This window comes from Sphaeramia orbicularis, chromosome 5 (assembly GCF_902148855.1).
Source record: "Sphaeramia orbicularis chromosome 5, fSphaOr1.1, whole genome shotgun sequence".
In the NCBI taxonomy this organism is placed as follows: domain Eukaryota; kingdom Metazoa; phylum Chordata; class Actinopteri; order Kurtiformes; family Apogonidae; genus Sphaeramia; species Sphaeramia orbicularis.
The window spans coordinates 38473043-38492258 of record NC_043961.1 but is presented as its reverse complement, the minus strand read 5'-3'; the positions used below and the strand labels follow the sequence as shown (position 1 = coordinate 38492258).

Below are 19216 nucleotides of genomic sequence, written 5' to 3'. Positions count from 1 at the left end.
TAACTAATACAAACTAAGTGTCAAAAAAAAAAAAAAAAAAAAAAAAAATCACTTCAGAAAAGTTAAATATAGAGACAAAAAATATATTTGGAAATGCCGCAAAAGTAACATTGGGTCTTTATGGGTTAAAAGAAAGAAAGAAAGAAAGAAAGGAAGAAAGGAAGAAAGAAAGGAAATATTCAAGCAGGTTGCTGGTGGACCTGCCTTTCATTTATTCATCATAAAGCTGTAGACCACAGGTGTCAAATATGCGGCCCGGGGGCCAAAACCGGCCCGCCTAAGGTTCCAATCTGGCCTACGAGATGAATTTACAAAGTGCAAAAATGCAAAAAATTACCCTGAAGATATTAACAGTCAATGGCATCAATCTCAAAAATAATAGCATAACCTAGAAATAATGACACCAAATTTTCTTTTTGGTTTAATGTGAGAAAAATAATATGACATTCTGCCTCTAAATAATGACATCATCAAGTTTTTCTCTTTGATTTATTGCAAAGAACATTCAGTTCTGATATCTTTTAACAATAAAATTTCAATAACCCGAACAACCTGGAGTGTCTTAAGAAAAATAAGTGCAATTTTAACAACATTCTACCTGTTTTGTGCCTCGGTAGATCTGATCTGTAATGCACATGTAGAAATCATAAGTTGAGGCATAATACTGATAAAATTGTACTTATTTTTCTTCAGATATTTCAGTTTTTTCCAGTTATTCATATCTTTTTTGTTTTGGATAGAAATAGTTTCATTATTTAATGTTATTTTTTGTACTAAAAAATTTGAAGTTGTCATTATTTATAGGCTATTATGCTATTATTTTACTGGTCCGGCCCGCTGGAGATCAAATTGGGTTGAATATGGCCCCTGAAAGAAAATGAGTTTGACACCCCTGCTGTAGAAAATAGTAATATAAGTGACTAGCACTGTTAATTACAAGTGTAGTTACAATGGGCTTTTGTTGCGGCAAGATTATGTCATTGGTTTTCCACCACTATAATTACTTGTGCACTTTTTTGTTTATGTCATAGATCTGATCTTAGTGAGGAGAACAAGAACACAAAAGTACCAGGTGCAAATGCAAAGATGTGAATGTATTATTCATTAGCTGGATAAAGATTTTGGATACTATTTGTGGAACTCTAATATGTCATGCTTTTTGTTTTTGTACAGTACATTAGAGTAGGAGTCGAAATCAGAATATTTTAATGAACTGGGGGAAATTGTGCAAATTGCATACTGTATATGCAAAGTGCAACCTCTATGCTAATTTCAAAAAAGGATCAGACTTGGTTAAATATAGAGTCATTAAGATTCTTTCCTTCCAGCTGATTAAATACTAGCAGGAATATTTTGTGTAACTCATCTGCAGTCTCTAATTTGAGTCATGTGCTGGGAACAATTACAACAGCATGGGTACTCTGATTAATTAGTTAAGTCCTCTGACAAAGCTTTATGATCTAACAAAGGAAGAACTTTTTTCAATGCACCAGACTGGCAAACTGTTTGACACAAAAGCCAATGTCATACTGGAAAATAATTTGGAACAAAGCAAGTATCAAATTGCAAAAAATGGCAATGGGATATTCTTAATACAAGCAAATGTCCAAACACTGTCACTGTGTTTCTACATAATTAAAAGGAAAGTTGGGGTTTGCTCATCAGATAAAGGCAATATTTTTCTACACACAACAAATAATTGATATCCTTTTGAGTAAATTTGCCATCCTGCAAGATGAGCATATTAACAAAGATACATTTTTGGAAGTGAAGTGAAAGTGGGAAATACACCCTGTAGGACAGCTAGAGAATGTGACTGAGAATTAAACATATAAATGTGTATTTTTATCTTAGTTGTAGCTACACTGAATCCCCTCAATGACCTCCACTTTCATGTAGGTAATTGTAATTTTTGAAACAGCTCAGAAGTTGTAAATTAATGAGTGTGGAAGAACTCCACAAAGGAATATAAATTACATGCACAGGAGGGGTGAAACTGTGATTGATTTTATATGTGGAGGACTGTGGATGTGTGTGTACATATGTGGGAGAACGTCCTGGTATGTATTGTCAGTGTGTGTGACTGGAGGCGCTCGTTCAGTAGATTAACGTTAACTTGATTATGACACATCTGATGAAACTAGTTCAGACCTGCAGGCTAGCAGTGCTCTGTGTGTGACAGGGAGAGAAAGACAATACAATGTGATTTAATTTTCTACCCATTCTGTACGAGTAGACGCAGCGACCCGCTACTCTTCTCATTTTACTCACTGGTACACAGCAGGGGTGTGTCTTCAGCCTCCTCCTTTTCTTTCTCTTCACCCATGACTGTTCTCCCATTCACGCTCGCAACACCTGCATCATATTTGACAACACCGTCATAGGACTGATTATGAATAAGTTTAAGGATAATGACAAGTCAGCCTATAGCAGGGATCTACAAGCTTTACAATCAAAAGAACCATTTTTGGCTTGAAAAAGAAGAAAAAATGTGGCTGGAGCCATACGAAAAATATTTAAAGACATCTACGTTTTACCATAAAGGGGCTATTCTTCTGTAGCCCATTTGTGATTAGTTGGTTATTTAATTATTTAACTTTGTATTTCCACTACAATAATGCAATGTTTGGTGCATTTATGAAATTATACAACTACATTAAAGAGAACATTCAAGATTCGTACAATTTTGTAAAGACGTACACTATTTTCAAACAAAACTGCATTGTGTAATAGATAAAAAGCTCAACTTTCATGTGTATGGGCTGACTTTTAAACAGCCAAACTAACAAATGCAATCTGAGTATCTTGTATTAACCCTTTCATGCATGATGTCCATATTTGTGGACACATAGTTTAAGCTCACTTTTCAGGGTTATAAGGCAATATTCTCCAAACCACATGGGGGCAGTCTCTATATACTCTATGCAATACAATGAAAAAAGTGTCATCTTAGTTTTAGAACTTTGACTGCTCTGTGATCTCATAAAGTTAACCTCCTAAGACCCAGCTATAGGTTTTCTGTCCCATGTTTGTGGACAAGAGTTTCACAGTTTCATATATAAAAAAAACCAAAACAAAAAAAACCTGTCTATCGCAAAGGACATTCCATAAAAAAAAAAAAAAAAAAAAAAAAAAAAAAAAAAAAAAAAAAAAGCATCTAAAAAAATCTTACATCATGATGTTTCCAAAATGGGCAATTATTTAAAGAAAAAAAGCCAAAACCTGTACGTTCCTGGGTCTCAGGAAGCTAAATATCTTCTGAATAAAACCATATTTTTCAAAGAAAATTCAAAATGCATTTCAAGTGTAGCCTAATTTTGAGTCGTAAAATCAAGCCAAAAAAAAATCTAGATACCTTTTTTCATAATTCATGCATGAAAGGGTTAAATTCAGCAAGAATATAATGCAGTGTGACATACATTTTGGTTTATACGCTTTCAAAAAATTATTTTATTCTGTGTATAGCCTGCAAATTTTTCAGATGGGTAATGTTAGAATTAATTCAGGCCTGTAACAATGTTAAGAAATAATGGTTCATCCAGTTCATTTCAAAATGCTCCTTATGTTTTTTGACCAGGGGAGCCATAGAGAGAGGCTAAAGAGCCACATTTGGCCCAGGAGCCACAGGTTGCAGACCCCAGGCCTATAGGGAGGAGGTTCGGCATCTGATGGTGTGTTACCAATAACCTGGACCTGAACACATCCAAGTCCAAGGAGATGATAATGGACTTCAGGACATCCAAACAAACTGGAAGTCCACATCTGATCTAAACTTCACCTGCTCCACATACATCTGTCACCAGGTGGGGAAGGCACAACAGAGACTGTACTTCCTCAGGAAGCTCCATCAGGCCCACCTACCCCAACCCCAGTGAATAACCTTCAACCGCTCCACCGTCAAAGCCTCCTGACCTGCTGCTGTACAGTGTGGTTCAGCTGCCGTACTGCAGAGAACTGGAAGGATCTGCAGCGAGTGATCAGGACCAAGGTTTTTATCGTTAACGAAAACTAATGAAATGATGAAAACTGAAATTGAATAAACTTTTTTTAACTGAAATAAATAAAAACTATTATTAAAATAAAAAACAATAACTAACTGAAACGTATTGTGTGCTGACAAAATTAACTAAAACGTATGAAAATTATGGATAAAATTCTCTTTGTTTTTGTCTTTGTCAATGACAAATTGATATGAAATCGATTTATTTCGCTCAAGCAATTTTAGCTGGCGGCACCATACGGCACTTCACGGTCTGTCACTTCTCTTCACTTGTCGTCTAGAATTGTCTTCTCGTCCCAGCTCTACCTGGAAACATAGAGATTAAAGCTGGGAGAAAGCAGTAGAGTCCTGCATGGGATTTCTATGAATATGACAGTGAGGAAGATAAAAGATGTGAAAAAACTAAAACTAATACTAAAACTAAACATTTCTCTAATAAAAACTAGCAAACCTGCTCTAAAAACTAATTAAAGCTAACTGAATTAGAGGAGAAAAAAAAGTCAAAACTAAATAAAACTGAACTATAATGACAAATCCAAACCTATTCTAACCTTGATCGGGACAGCACTACCCCCCATAACACCGACACTGGCAGACTCCAGCCGAAAGCCAGGAAAATAATCAGACCCCTTACACCCCTTTTTCTCCCCTCTCACCAACAGGACACTCAGGTCTAGAACAAACAGACTCGAGTACAGCTTCCACCCACAATCTGTTAAAGACCCCCCTGCTTGTGTCCAAGACAAGCCATTCAATAAAACCAGTCAACTCTCAACTTCCTTTTTTGATACTGATGAGTAATCTGCATTTTTACATTTCTCAGACATGACATTTTCTACGTATGATTATACACTGACAAAAAAAACAAAACTCATATGAATTATCTGTCTAACCTGATGAGACTGTTGCTCTGGCTGTGGCGGTCACAAAGTTTCAGAGGTCAAGAGGGTGTGGCTACTAAATAGCTTGATCTCTGGTGCCCCCTTGTGGGGGTCGCACACCCCAGGTTCAGAACCACTGGTCTAATGCACAATACAATACTCAACCTTCAGGGCAAATTCTCATTACTCATGCACCTTGTATACCTTATGCATTTGTTTTATTACCTTATATATATATCCTTTTTAGATGTTGTACATATTGAGATAAGATAAGATAAGATAAGATAAGATAAGATAAGATAAGATAAGATAAGATTACTGTGAACTGTTGTTTAGTCTGATGGGTCTGGGAATTCCTGACCTGCAGTATCACTCCTTCTTGCACTGGGGGTGTCGGAGTCTATTACTGAAGGAGCTGCTCTGGTCCTGTATAGTGTGGTGCAGGGGGTGGGAGGGGTGGGCCATGATGGATATCTGCTTGGTAAACATCCCTCTGTCCGCCACCTCTTCGCTGGAGTCCAGTGGGCAGCCCAAGACAACTCTCTTAACCAGTTTATTCAGTCTCTTCCTGTCACTGTCTGTACGGCCCACTCCCCAGCACATGATGGCAAAGAGTGCTGAAGCCCCCACAGTGTTCTAAAATGTCCAGAGAAGAGTCCGACACACTCCAAAGGACCAGCAGGTGGATGTGACTCTGGGTCTTCTTCAACAGGGTGTCTGTATTGTCTGAGGAGCTGAAAATCCAGGTACTGTGAGTGAGTCCATGGTCTCAGTCAGTCCATGAAGTCCAATACTAAGAATATAGAATCATATATAGAGGGAATGCACATACGTCACTTCCCCCCTGGGCCACGCCCCTCCAAGTCAGACTGAGTGGCAAAAACAAACCAGCTCAACATTGCGGAGCATAGCACTAACTACAGCGAGACTGGGAAAAATGTGGAATATAATATGAAATTAAAGACAATTGGACTGGACATGGATCCATACAAGCTACTAAACAACAAGTGGTCTACGAACATTGATATGTGGCCGGAAAACACGTATCCTGACATTTATATGAACCTGATTTCAGTGCCGGGAAAATACCCAATGCAAAGGCTGAAAGCATACAAAAGCCAAAGAGTTGTTGACATCCTCGTCATCGTTAATTAGAGGATTACAGCTGGTGAGTGCTTTCAATTCAACATACTATTGTTTTTGAGGTTTTCTGTCAGTGCAGACGTATTTTCTTGGCGGTGATTGCCAAGGTAAAGGCCCAGCAATAGTGCTCACAGTTCACTACTGATTTACTGGAGTTGAACCCTTAGTATTGACCCAAGTGAGTGGATGATCTACTGGTACTGTGGAGATTTAAGGAGAGTTAACATCAAATACTTGATCCAACACAGCTACAACAGCTTTGTGCTAGAGTACCCCCTTATTTGGAAAACTAGGTTAGCCTCAGTTTAAGCTAGTTCACAAATTATGTAGAGCACAAGGTTCAGAATCACACAATTGAAGACAAAAACATTTCAGTTATGAGATATAGAACTAAATGACAGATGCTAACATTAAGAGCTTTACTAAGAAGTAACGTTTGCCAAAACGATATGTAATTTAAGGTATGATTTTACACAAGAACACAGCATAAATTAACATTACTTGACACAAAATGGCAACCACAAATCCAGGTTTCGTTGCCTGGATTCCAGTTATTTCTACAAATTGCAGCGATCCATCTGCTTCTTCTGTCTTTGGCTTTAGGTCGCCGCTAAAACGATAGCTCCGACTGCTTTTTAAACCTATTTGTGCAATCGATGGCACAACAGCTCTCTCATTTTTTAGATTGTTCTAAAGTTTTCGCAGTATTCAAGCCAAAGCCGCTACTTGTCTCCTTCTTTCTGCCACTCAGTGGACGTAACCATGGTGACTTCCGCTAGCGGCGACGTCACGTGCATACTCTCTATAGAGGGGAGTATTTTAGTTCTCTTTACACCTCTGTCCAGGTGATTATTGTGTATTGGTTATCACAAACAATTCTAACTAATGCAGTCTGACATTACTTCAGCCTAAATACTAGATTTGTTTAATGTTCTATAAAACTGTCAGTGGTATTCTTTGTTAAATTACACACACATCATTTTAGGATTATCAGTGCTGTCATTTATACATGAAGACATATTGTTTTGATAAGTATTATTTTTTACTTCTCCTTCATATTTAGTTTTAGTTTTCCTTCATATTTCATAACCTTCTTATTCACTTATGCTATAACTAAATATGTCATGCACTTCATTTCTGACTGACTGCTAACTGCTGTGCAGTTACCTTAGGCTACACTTGAATAGTCTTTTTTTCTTGAGGTGGGTTTCTGAGTAAAATAACCCCTTAGTATTTAAGATATGAGCTGGTTGAATTTTTTTTAAATACTTCTGAGAGGAGCCTCAGTGGTTGGATTTCTCAGTTGAATTAAACTGAAATATGTTCTTGAAGAGTTTAAAATGTGTTTTTTCACATCCCACAAGCAGAGGGATATATAATATGTTTCATTAATGGTGCACTTGTGGATCTTTACCAAATATCCAAACCACTTTGAAACATTTTTTGACACCTATCCACAATGACCATTTTTACTGCCCAGCATTGGCAGCTGGGTGCTATTTAAACATTCCTCAGTCTCAAGGATCCTTCCTTAGATGTCAATTCCTTCCAAGTCACTTCCTTCGAAGACCAGTTAAGGGGCCTTCCTTCTAATCAGTTTACTGAACCTGAGCAGAAAAGGTCCCACCCCCAGTTCAGTAACACACTGACATACAGGTAAAGTTTCATATTTTTTTGTATTTTGTAAAAATGAACAAATTTGTATTTTGGTACCTGTGACAGACTTAAAAACATTTGGCACAGAGACAAAATAGGACTGAAAACTTTATCAGATATCCAAGTAATATACAAGGACCAGTGTATGAGATTTCACAGTGAGCAGGTAAGAGGTGAGGCTCATGATTGGACATAGACTAATCCACCTAAGGATTAGTCATGTACAACACTTTCTTGAGAGAACTGTCAGTTTAGAAGGAATATTTCTAAAGCCCCACTGTTGAAGGTGCATGACCTTTGACCCACATGGCATGAGAAACCATCATGTTACCATGATAACTAGTGTCCATCTAGGGCTCAGAGGGACTTTGGAAAACCACTGGCACTAAGTGTACGGACATCACATTGTAAAGATGTAGATGTGTCCACATGGCTGACTTGCATATGCGTGAGAGGAACATCAGTGTGAAGGAATTTTAGAAATTGATACACATACTGCTTTTCCCTGAAATCATGGTACTTTCAGGAGGACGTGGTACTTTCAGGCCTCATTGTGCATCAGTTCCAACAGTATGGATTTATAACTACAAAGTGCATGTTGTGGACTGTCCTGCTGCAGTCTACATCTGTGTGCTGTTGAAAACGTATGGACATCAAGAGGGAGACTCACACAAAGACTACCATGGACCGATGAGCAGATGAAGGAACAAGAATGAACAGTCCTCTGAGCTGAGTGAGGATTTCTTTGTCCCACCTTTTTTATTTATTTATTTTTTTTTACAGTGGCAGGTATCACATCTAAATGAAAGTCTAAATCAGTGGTTCTCAACTGAGGGGGCACGAGCACTGGAGGACGAAAAAAAGTCACAGACTCACCGGCTATTTGTAAAACAGATGCAGCAGGTACCCCCCATGTCAAAGTGCAAGCGGTTGGACTATTACAGTGTTTCTCAACGGGGTCGGTACCCCCTTGTAAAGACCCTGTGTTAGCTCTGACGTGTAACAGAGGTAACCCCCCCCCCAACTTACGGGTTGAGGTCTGTTGTGTAATTGAGGCATATCCACCCACCCCCACCCCCATGTCCACCACATCCTCCACATAGAGGGTCTTCACGTTACTTTTCGAATAATGTAACCCCATCCAAGGTCCCAAATTTTTGGGGGATGGGGGGGTGGCAGGACGCTCATGATGCCGTTAGTGGGCCTTACTTCAGAAAAGATTGAGAAACACTGGTCTAAGTGAATAGGAATGATTTTTAAAGGAGTCATATTTTGTTAAACCCACTTTTATTAGTCTTTGGTACATTTATTTGTGTATTTGGACCCTAATAGTTCAAAAAGTTTGAATTTGAACCCTCCAGGTGCTGCAAAGCTATCTTTATATTCATTTTGGCAAAAAATTGAATGGATTTCTACAACCTGTTTTAATTCCTCCTTACTTTTTGTTCAAAGTGTTTTTTATTACATATCGAGTCACAGAAAAATACAATACAGTCATTGTTTTTTTTTTTTTTTTTTTAAACCCTAACCCATGAACATTCCCACCCTGTTGCACCAAAAAGAAATTGACAATAAGAATAATAAATAAATAAGTATTACAGATATTAGTCACAGACTTGTATAATTCCTTCTTTCTTTGTTGCGTCTATAACTAGTTACCTCACGACAAGACCTCCAACGAACCTTTCTCAGAGTATGGAGAAATGGGATAGAGTAGCACGGTCAGCAACCTGGAGGGGGTGGGGTATGAAGTGGCTCATTTGCATTTAAAGGGCCAGCACTCAAAATTACCTTCCTGGTGTCATTACTCAGAAATAGGGTTGAAGATGGACCTGTGGAGTTAAATTAATGAAGAATTCAGACCCAAGCATAGCATTTACAGTTTATGTAGACCACAGGGAAATGTTTGAAAATGCATAATTCCATTTGAAAAAAAAGCTAAATATGACCCCTTTAAGGATTCTAACTATGGCATTTTGAACCATTTGAAGACATTTTGTAGATGTAGGTGACAATCCAAACTGAAATCTACTAGCATGTTAAACTGGATGTGCTGGATACAGTAAAAATCATGCTAATTTAAATCCCATGTACACAAGGCTGAAGTCAAAATGAAATCAGAGCTTGCCAAGTGGCACATTCAAACATTTGTGATTTGCTAGTGCTAAGAACATCAAACATGATGTGAAGAAAAGTCTTTTGAGTTAGAGTAGAAGCTCCTACTGAGAGCCTGGATCACTGTGGCACTTTTCCAGTATTTCACTTGGTGCCTGATTAATTAAATCTTTGGATACTGTGGACATAGAACAGACAGTAGCAGCAGCAGCTCATATACAACTGGTAGAAAAATTGCTGTGTGTACCAGTTGTGTTTTGAGTAGTCTTACGCAAGTGGCTTAATCTGTTATGGTCTGGATGATATTCTCATCTTAACCTTTAATTGGGTAAGTGACTATTTTGGTAATTTCCTCATACATTATAAGACAGTGACAGCAACATTTCCGGTGAGGACAGTGGGTCAACAATCTCAGGTCCAATGTGGTCTACAGGGTCTGTAAGGCCCACCTCTGCATGAACAGTGAGTGTACCAGCTTTGTTAGGTACCATGAAGTAATGGTACTAATGTAAGGAATGATGTTCAAAGGGATCATGTGGATGTGGACAGGCATCTGGATCAGCACTTCTTTCTAAAAGTGATGTTCCTGTGTTCTAAAATACATGTTCCTCTCACTTTACATTTGTTTTTCTTGTATTTTTTTTAGTGCTGGGCAGCGATTAAAATTTTTAATCGCGTGGATTTCTGTGATTAATCACGATTAATTGTATTGCCTCTCAGTGATATTTCAGACTCAAAGTACTCCAGTGATAAAAAATAATTCCACATTGCAGTGCTTCCAAACAACTGTGTCCTTCTCAACCCCACCATCTGAAGACACTTAAAATGAAAATGTCCATGGAACAGACCGGTACTTTTCTCCATGTTTATGTCCCCATCAGTTCATTTCCGGTTGTGAGTGATTGACAGGAGTCTTAAGCCCACTAATAAGTACTAATACTAATAAGCCCAATAATATGTGATGTTCAGTTGTTATAAACAAGCAAAGGGGGCCGTCTAGTGGTCGGAATAAGTTGCACTAATGTATGTTTCATCCTTGCAGTGTTCCCGTAGTCAGTTCGGACATAAGAAGGAACTAACAGACACGTTTCTTTCACTCTGTTTGTATGGCCCAAAAAATGTTTGCCTGTGAGTATTTTATGTTCAGTTGTTGTAAGAATGAATAGTATAAAATATCTCTGATGTGAACCTTTGTTGTTGGATAAAAAGACATTGTAAATCTTAAATTAATCTGTAAATACTAATCTTTAGTGTGTCTATGGATTTTCCCATTCAAGTTAGCATCAAGCTTGCGGTCTTTTTCCCATTCATTTAAATGTATAATGCCATGTAAATGTACTAAGACAATGAACATAACTGAGACATATTTTGTGAGTATGTTGCAGTTTTACAGTGAGTCTCAAGTATAAGATTTAGACAGAAGTTTTCGGCGTCCAGCTTTTCTTGGGAAACTTGTTGTCTATCTGTCGAGCTAATCACTACACGCACACAAGCAGAGGCAGAAGAATAAGAGTTATAATAAAACTGCATTAACGAGAGATAAAAAAAAAATTGTCAGCGTTTTTTAATGGACGCATTAACTTGCCCAGCCCTAATTTTTTTATACATACTTCTTGGATTTTAATTTTTTAAGACGTTGCCCTGTATACCTGATGTCATCCTGTGTGTGAACTGCTATTGTTTTCATGTGTTTAATGCATGTGGTAAGCACCTGACACAGCTTAACTTCTGGGTATAAATGTGTCTTCCTTTTCGATGGTCAGCAGAGATTGAAATAGGACTGAAATAAACAGAGCAGTTGTTCTTCTTCAGTCTTAAAATCTGCCACTAACCACGTTGTTTTTATGCCTAAATCTAATCAAACCATAGCAGTGGTATTGGTCTTGGGGTCTTTCAGACTACCTGTACATCAGGAAAACAACTTCAACCTTTTGAATAGAAATGTGACAGTGTCAGTATGAGAGGAGTTGGAAGTGAAAGCATGTAGCTGGAACCTGAATGTATAGTATATTGTCATTAATAAATACATGTGTTTAACTGACCTTCACTTCCACATTTGTTAATCTGAACAAACTCCTCTAACAAAACCAGTCTGTGAAACACTCAGCAAAGCATAAACAACACAGTTGTTCTAATTAAGACGTCCACCTCTCCACAGGTTGTCATCTGTAGTCTTTAGTTAGTGTGTACTTGATTCAAGCACCACAGTCAGTAGAACCTTAAACACATACAGCTATACTTTAGACTGGCATGTTGACCTGTGGGGAACCATGGGTTCTAGATCCTGGACTTCAGTACAGATTTTTAACTTTTCTCAATTGATTTATCACAATTTATTACAACATTATCTTCTGTATTTTGCATTTTTTTTTAGTGAAAATCAGGTATTTTCCTATATTCAGTTCAGTGATCATATAGGTGCTCATTAAAACTCAGATTAAAGTTGAGGGTTATTATATCAGAGACAAAAAAAACGGAAGAAAAAGTGACTTTTTCAGCAAAACACATCATTAACTGAATATAAACCTAGTGTGTCCATCCACTGTCATTGATCCAACTCCATGGGTTTTACTGGTGAATCAATGTTATAGAAGATGACGGTGTTTCCCCATTCACAACGGAGCCTCTGAACGTCCAAATGGGTCATATCTGATGACCATGAAAAGATGACAGACTGTATTTTACACCAGTTTTTTACATGTATAAGTAGGTTTTAGGGATGCAAATTATTGATTAATCCATTAATCATTAGTTGGCTGACCTTATCGATTGATTAACGATTAATTGATAAGTGGCGATTTTCCTGAAAACCTGAATTTCTCTTATGATAGGGTCTATAAGAATGAAAGCTAAATATTGTTTATATACTTCATGAAAAAAGCATGTCATATTCCTTAATGACTGATTTATAGTACCACTGGATACTGTACAGGCATGACATTTATGGAGTAGAACTAAATAAATTCAACAGAGAAATTCAATGAAATAAACTGATCTGAAAAAGGCAGCTTAGAAGAAATGGGCATTTCTGAGTTTGCATCACTGACATGATGGAGCGAGATTTCAGCAGAGATTAAACATCTTAGATCAGTAGATGGTTTTGGTCTTTAGTGGTTGTTTGGATCTTTATGGGTTAAAATCCACATCTCGACCCTGAGGGACAACAACCCAGTCCCCCAGCACGAATATTTGTTGTGTTTTCATGCATGCTGTACCGCATTTGTCCAGCAGTGACCACCAAAGCGTTCATATGATTCTGGGCATAGCAACATGATTTTAAGGCTATTGTATTCCAAAATTACTACTATCTCCCAAAATATTGGTCCTATCAACTTGCCATTTTTGCTAGTCTCTTCCTTGACCACAAAGACATAAGTATCTAAACTGCAGAAGTCAGCTCTTTACAGATTTTGTGTGATGCCTGAGACACACACACACACACACACACACACAGTCCACTTCCCTTTTATAATATAGATTATCACATGGGCAGATTCATCAGTGACTAAAAAGAAGGAACAAAGTTTAAGCTTTATACAAAGTGACTTACTTGTTTATTGCATTGATTTGTGTGTTTTCTCTCTTTTCCTTTTCATTAACAACATTTGTCTCCTTCCATTTGATGCTAAAGTCTCTACTAAGGAGGAAAAAAGATAAGTAGGGCCAGAGCACTGAGCTGTACAAAAGCCCTAATTACTGTATCTGAAGGAATTCTTCTACTTCTTCTTCTTGTCACGTCTACACATGTTGTCTAAGGTCATGTCTCATATATTTTTGAACTCACTGCCCCCTTATGTTTCTGTGTTTATCGTTCTTTGTCTCTCCACACTGAGTCAGCCTTCTGTCCTGCCTGATTACCCCTGGTTACCCAAATTTATTGCACCAGTGTCTGGTTATCTCCATCCACCTTTGGGATTTTGGCCGTTGCTGGCGTTTCTCATTACGGATTTGGACTTTTCCTGCCTTCACATGCAATGGGAATTCCGGTAAATACTAGTAACTCAAAAATTACAGATGAATGCCCCCTCATGTCGTATTTTCCACTGAAGAACCTTAGAAAAAGCTCTCCGTGTCTGTCTTCTGATTCAGGAAAATCTGTTTTATTATCCCACCCCCCAAAGGGAGGGCAAGGATATTGTTTTTGGTTTGTTTTGTTTGTTTTTTTGTTTGATTGTTTGTTTGTTAACACTCTAGCAGCAAACTGTTGGTTGAATTCATTCTAAATTGGATTTATTGTTTGCCAGTGACCCAGAATAGATGTGGATACATTTTGGGAAAAGTAGGTCAAAGTTAAAATTTTTAATGGATTTTAAAATCTTTTTTCTTCTCCCATTTACTAATAATGGGCAAAATTTCAGATGTGTATAAAAACATTGATTTTGTCTCAATTTACTTCAAACTTGCCACATATATAGAGACAATTGATATGCTGACAACAGCACATGCATAGACAGGATGACATCAGCTGGATCGATGCTAAAATAAGTGACAATACATGCGAGGGGTGGAGTTTGTCGTGCCTGGAACCACTTGTTACTTTTTCATCACTACTGACCATTACACATGTTGTGGCAATTTTGTAATATACCAAAATTTCTATCTATTTTATGTTGCATAGTCTCCACTTAATTTAGCTTAATTGAGCTTATTCTGCTTGAAAGGAAAAACACAAATAATTTAATAATTAATATTCTTGTATATAAATTCAAGTGTTGAAGGTTAACCTGCTACCCGCAAATTCGGTCTCTGGATTTTACCAATCCTAATAATCGTAACACATACTCAGTACTTAGCATTAACACAGTGTTCATTAAGAGCAGTGAGCTGCCACTGATGATTCTTGGGGACCAACTTCCAGTACTATGATCAGAGGCACCGACAGGAGAACTGACTTATATGTACCTGTTTTAAATGGTGGGGGGATATCTGCATCTGCAGAAAGGCTCCAGTCCAACTGAGAGAAGCAGAAAAGCTGAGGACTTACCAGGAGTTCTGCACATGAGTATCCCAGGAAGCAATGACTAGAACAAACTTTGTTCTTGCCACCCCAAGAAAACAAACGGGGTATGAAATAGTCTTAACTCCTGACTTCAAAACAGCGGTCCAAAACTCTACAATGGTTCCAATGCTTATATGCATTCTTTCAGTGTGTTTTTAGCCCTGATACACAGCAACATGATAAATTGCTAGTGGCAAAATATTTAAGTCTTTTCTGGAACATTCAAAGTGTTGCCTTTCAGTGGATGTGGTTCCATATTTTTGTTCCTTTCAGCATCAATGTCCATTTTGTAACTGTGTGACAGAGAGAGTTTACATTCCATATTCATCCATGTGTGTCATGTATGCATGTGCCCAGTCTGGGCTGTTGGGAGACGTGTGTGTATGTGTGTGTGTGTGTGTGTGTGTGTGTGTGTGTGTGTGTGGTGTGGCGTGTATGTGCTGTGTGTGTGTGTGTGTGTGTGCGTGCGTGTATGTGTGTGTGTGTGTGTGTGTGTGTGTGGTGGCGTGGTGTGTGTGTGTGTGTGTGTCTTTGGCTGCAGCCCTTCTCTAGTACCCCCCATTTCCGTCTCTCTTGCCAATAGCTAATTGATTTGGCTCCATCCTGCCTGCTCTACTTACTCAAGTAGTTAATTAACTTAACTTTTAATTCGTTTCCACGCGGTGCCTGGGTAAAACATAAAGCTGACACCGGCTGTGCATGACCACTCACCCTGTTTTAGTCTAACAGAGCACACAAAGCCGCAAGCCCCATGGCTCGTAAAAAGTGCCTCAGAGGGGGAATCGAGAAGTCACCCAAAGAGTTTCATACACACATCACAGAATAGCCAACTTTCCTTGGCTTCACTCAATGAGCGTCATTTTGTTTCTCTTTTTTAGTTAATGCTCAGTAATTCTTACTTCTGCTCCATTTCCCCCTTTTACTTTGCAGTGCTTTCCCTCTTAAATGTACAATAATTTCGGTTTTAATTAGCACACAACATAAAATGTACCATGCTACATCTGCAGGGGGCTGATGAGGTTCTTGATTAATAGTGATTACTGTGCAATTAGTGTTCTTCAGCAGGTGCTGAGACTGGTGGCATTTAAACAGCACTTTCCACCCTGTACTGTCTCAGAACAAAGCTCCTCTCACACCTACTTACATGTACCAGCTTAATAATGGTGCCGAAAAGCAAACAATTCCCTCTGCAACCCATATATGAAGGCTTAACCCATAAGGACCCAGTGTTACTTAGTGGCAGTTCCCAAATGAATTTTTTCTCTATAGTTAACCTTCCTTAAGTGATTTACCACCATTTATTGTAATATTATTCTTCTGTATTTTGTGTTTTCCAGTGAAAATCAGATGTTTCCCTACATTAAATTTACTAATCATGTAGAGGTTCATAAAAGCTCAGAATAAAGTTGAGGGTTATTGGAGTAAATCTGTCATAAACTGAACATAAACCCAGTGTCTCCATCCACTGTCATTGATCCAACTCCATGGGTTTTACTGGTGAATCAATATTGTAGAAGATGACGGTGTTTCCACGTTTACTACGGAGCCTCTGAACATCCAAATGGGTCATATCTGATGACCATGAAAAGATGTATCTCTGCACCCGTTTTGGAACCTCGGCCTTGGAAGGACCAAACCAGATTCCAGGTTCTTTTACGTAATGGAAGCGCAAAAAGGTCGACTCAAGTTGAGCAGGGACCACAGAGGGGAAACGCAGCATATGAGCCATACCTTCTTGTCACACATCTGTAGCTGACTTCACAAATGTGCTTCTAGAGGAATGGTTGAAAATTCCCATAAACATACTCCTAAACTTCATGGAAAGCCTAAGGGTTTGTAATTCCCTCCGAACACAGGTAAGTGACTTTCTTGCAACGGGTTTATTCAGAGCTTCTCCTCCAAATCCACCATGAAAACTAAACAATAAACAGATATGACAAAATACAACAAAACCACACTATAAGCAAACGTAAAATGAACACAGTATAATAAAAATTCTCTGTACAAACATAAACAACATAAATGACTTTGCTGGCTGCATCCTACATAAGAAGGAATTAAAAGTTGCTCACAACTTCCATCAGTGCAGTCACATATGAGCAGCCCAAAGAAACTTCAAATTGGCTTCAAAATAAAAGTGTGTTTCAAAGTAAAAATAAAAAATAAAACATTACTGTGTCTAAATCTCTTTTTACAAACATGGTTATAATTGCAACATTTACAAGGTTGGCTAACTCTGTACTAAACCTTATGAATTTACACATAAAATCAGAAGTACACATAAAATCCACACTGTCACAAGAATAGTTGTAATTCTTCACTGTGGTGCTAGAGAATTAACGACAAATAACATCTTAGAAATAAAGATAATACCTTTTGTGTTTCAGTTACACATTCAGTGCTTCAGTCCTATTATAGAGCTGTGTGAGATGTGCATTTGGCCGCCAGCTTGGGCAGTAACACCAACATGAGCAGCTGTACAGCAAAAAATCCGACATGAAAACACAGGCCAGATGTGTGATGTTTGCAAATGAAGATGTGATCATTTCACAGCTCTTGTCACGCCTGCTTAAACTTTAAAATCATGTCTCTAGTAAGATTACCAGAGCAGAAAGTCTTCTTTTCTTGATACTTGAATGAACATGCTACTGTATCTGCTGCTTCTCCCTCTCCTCTCCTCTGGATCCGTCTCTGCATCTCTTTCTTCTTGTCCTTGTGCTTGTTTGTCTTCCTCTTTTCCTTTGGGCCTGTCTGCTCATTTGCTTTTCTTTATCCTTGTGGGATACAAACCATTTCAGTAAACCTTTTTGACATGTTGGTTTATCAGTCATGAAAGCATTCTCTAAAGCTTTTCTTTTCTTTCTTTTTTTTTTTTTCCGCTTTCACTCTGTAGGTTTGAAGATAAAGCAGCCCATTCTGCTGCCACTCTGGGGGGTCGGACACTTTCTTGAAATGCTGTCAGCCACTTTCTCTGGACTTGTTTGGGTTTATGTTTTGTAACAATAAAAGCAACAGACCAGCTCCATGTTGAGTCTGTCTATTTGCCTAAAAACAGGAGCATCTGTCTTAGCTAGAGAACACACTGTGAGTGTCTGAATGGCCATGACAGAGGGTTCACTTTCTAACATGAGAAGCCAGATCATGTTTACAGTTTGTGTCCATGTTATAGAGGACCCTGGGGGGTCCAAACAGGCTCTCCAGATTGCAGATAAAAAGGTCACTGCGTCCTCTCAGCTGACAAAAAGAAAACCTCACATAACCTACTTTAACTGCATTAAGTAAAATTAATACATTTAGAGATTTTGCATCATAGTGAGTTAGCATCGTATTGCAAAATGGTACATTTAACATCTCAACTGATCGCAGATATGCAGTAGTGCAGCTGGTGTGGTCTTTGAACTAATCTCACAAGAAAATTCTGCACTGCAGTCGACAACTTTAGCTGTTTGTGTGTGGTGAGTGCATCAATCCACTGTATGAAACGTTATATACAGTTGTGCTCATAAGTTTACATACCCTGACAGGAGAACTGATCTGCCATGGCAGAGGTCTGCACTCTCCGAGTGCTGTTCTAGTTCTTATGCTTATTTTTATCCTCCTTGCTTTTAATCAGGGATATATTACATCTCTGATTTACATTTTTTAATCTTTTATTTTAGCTAGGAAAAGGCTAAGATCACAGACTGTGTGACTGAGTGTTGTTTGTCAATACTGCTTTATGACTTGTGATTTGTGTGTACAGATAAGCATAACATACACTGTTATCTGAGACAAATTTCCCATGAGCCATAATAAAGTTATTCTATTCTATTCTATTCTATTGTTGTGTGTAGTGTATTTTTGTGTGTACAGTATGATGGCCTCTTGTTGTACTCTTCATCTCAGGGTGCTGTCATACCTACCTTAAATGTTCTGGAAATTTGCAGATGTGAAACTTCCCTCTGTCCATGGTGTGGACCAAACAGCTGGTATGGAAAAAAAAAAAGCAAAACTAACTGAACATAACTATAGACGATGTAGCAAAACATGAACATTGGTACAGACTACTCAGACTGCCAGGAAAGAAAGTTTGTCTTCTGTTCATCTGAGTCTGTAACCTTTCACATAAGTAAATAAGATGGTGTATAGCTAGTAGGCCTGTAACGGTACACAAAATTTTTTGGTTCGATACGTTTTCGGTTTTGAAAGACACAGTTCAGTTATTTTTTCGGTTCAGTACCAAAGAAAGAAACCCCCCCAAAATGTCTTTAATGTATTTATTATGAATTTTTGTACATTTTTCCCCAATTTTTGGAGACAATAGAATATAGAAAAAAACAGCAGTTAGATCATTCTGCTGCTATAAATCAAATAGAAAATAAAATAAATAAAATATTACTAAATGTATTTTAAACATTAGTATTGCACTTTACCCTAAAAGAT

General features: G+C 38.0%; 1 long non-coding RNA gene across 1 annotated transcript; it reads left to right on the top strand.

Moving 5' to 3' along the window:
• Positions 1-537: 537 nt before the first annotated feature.
• On the top strand, positions 538-14953 carry LOC115420100 (uncharacterized). The gene is made up of 3 exons (XR_003935501.1): positions 538-605; positions 12887-12898; positions 14943-14953. It is a non-coding gene; the product is annotated as an uncharacterized LOC115420100 (long non-coding RNA).
• Positions 14954-19216: the final 4263 nt, after the last annotated feature.